Source organism: Arachis ipaensis, chromosome B10 (genome assembly GCF_000816755.2).
Source record: "Arachis ipaensis cultivar K30076 chromosome B10, Araip1.1, whole genome shotgun sequence".
Classification (NCBI taxonomy): domain Eukaryota; kingdom Viridiplantae; phylum Streptophyta; class Magnoliopsida; order Fabales; family Fabaceae; genus Arachis; species Arachis ipaensis.
Window position 1 is genome coordinate 121,462,018 of NC_029794.2, and position 2,219 is coordinate 121,464,236.

At 23.8% G+C, this 2,219-nt stretch overlaps 1 long non-coding RNA gene across 1 annotated transcript; it reads right to left on the bottom strand.

Moving 5' to 3' along the window:
- Positions 202–1,009, bottom strand: LOC110267664. Its single transcript, XR_002355523.1, has 3 exons — positions 918–1,009; positions 753–794; positions 202–228 (listed from the first exon to the last, which is right to left on the bottom strand). It is a non-coding gene; the product is annotated as an uncharacterized LOC110267664 (long non-coding RNA).

The following is a 2,219-nucleotide window of genomic DNA, read 5'->3' on the forward strand; positions in this document are numbered from 1 at the left end:
ATAAAATAAAGTAATTCAATATTACAGGTGTGCACACTTGTATATCTGGTGTGTATATAGAACAGGCTTTTTTAAATAAGTTTACCATATGCGCAAATTGGGATTAACCCCATGAGTTTGAAAAGTAAAATCTGATTGAAGAGGAAAGTGATGAGTGCATTGGTTGTTAGGCCTTCCACCATCCAAAGCCCGCCTCAGAGGAACTTCTGAATTCTGAATTTCTTCTAACTGAATCATCAACACACGATTCACATCAACTTCTGAAATTTTTTAGACTAAACTTAATTATATCATAAAATTATTTATTTAAAAATTTAAACCGATAAAATTAATAAATATATATCTAGAAATTGAAGTGTAAATTTTGTATAGTTTTTTTTTTCTTCTCTTAAAGAGAGGAGTTAAGCTCGTAATGATAAAGTACTTAATATCTCTTCTTCTCTGTTTTTTTTTATTCTCTCTTAATATCTCACTCTCATTTACTAATTTCTGATACTTTTCAGGTCTAATACTAAAATAGTTTCTTTTGCAGGACAAGCGAACCATCTAACTTTACATTTTTTTTATTATGTACAAGTAGATGCATAAGAATAATTATATAACAGATAATAATTTTATGGTATTCTTACCAATTTTTATTTTCTTAATCGGTAAAATTTTTAATAGAAAAACCATCTAAACATTGATAGAAAAAGACTAAAGATGTGCATTATAAGGTTGAAAAAATTGGAATAAATAAGTTGGATAATTACCTTAGTTCTTAGAGCTGTATTAACATCAACAAGCGCTCTCTCCTGCATGGAGTAACCAACAATAATAGTCAATAATATATCTATGGCTTTATTTAATCTAAAAATCTAAGTTTTTTACTTTAAAAAATTTTAAAATTCTGTATTTCTTAAGAAAAACATATATACCCGATTCTGAAGATCAGCAAGACGGTCAAGCATGAATTGAGTCTGGCAAAAATATAGTTATATCTAAGTTACCTTCATTCTATATAGATACAAAAAATTAAAAGGAAAAAAAAAATGACATGGGGATTTAGACTTTTACAAATTTAATTTTGTCTCAACATTTGCATAATAAAAGAAACAATGCAAATCCAAGCTATAGTTTATAAAATATAAATTCTGCTAAAGAGATAACAAAAATGCGTCAATAATCAACTAAAATTTAGGCATATAAAAAATTTAAAGACTATTCATTCAAAATTTATGTTATACTACTTTTCTATTTTCTATTTTTCAGATTTACCCATTTAAAGATATACTTAATATGATTAGCAAGTATATATAAATAGCATTATAAAAACTAAATCAGAAATTGAATTCACAAAGTTAGATATTTAAATGTTTAAAAATTTAATTAAAATTTAATAAAATATAATATAATATAATAAAATAATATATTTTTATGTAAAATATTTTTATATATTCCAAATACATGATTTTTACCAATTTTTGACTACTTTTACAGATTTTTTAACCGATTTTTTAGTAAAAAGTTAGATAGATTAAACCTTACAAAGAGATTATCGAAGCTTGTGACAAAAATGAACAGAAGGTTTTTAAAGAACGATGAACTGGCTAATGATTAGCTGGTTAGGACTATGTTATTAAAAATGTCAAGTGTATGTAATAAATACTTTATTGTAGATTCATTGAGTACATTAGAGTACGTCTTTAAAGTGATAATAAAATAACAACAAAGTATTTGATAATTAAAAAAAATTAACTAAAATAGTCATAACTTACTTTATTTAGCATTCATTAATTGTTGTCATCATTAATAAATACTAAATAAAATAAATTCTAACAATTTTTTTTATTTACCTAGCATTACCAAAATAATAAATACTACTTTTCTTTTTCTCTCATCTCTCTCCAACCCACTAATAATATTTCGAACCTTTCTCTTCCTTTACCAACCTAATATGATATCTTTACAACTAATTAATCAATTTTATCAAATTTTTAGCCGCATTATTATTAATCATATTTTATCAAATTGACCGACTCAAACATATTTTCAATCAATCTAGTTAAACCGGTCAATTCAATTATATTTTTAGAATTATAATTTAAATAATTATTAGTTTTAATCAAATTGACCGACTCAAACATATTTTCAATCAATCTAGTTAAACCGGTCAATTCAATTATATTTTTAGAATTATAAATTATATAATTATTAGTTTTAAAAAGTAAAAATTGAGT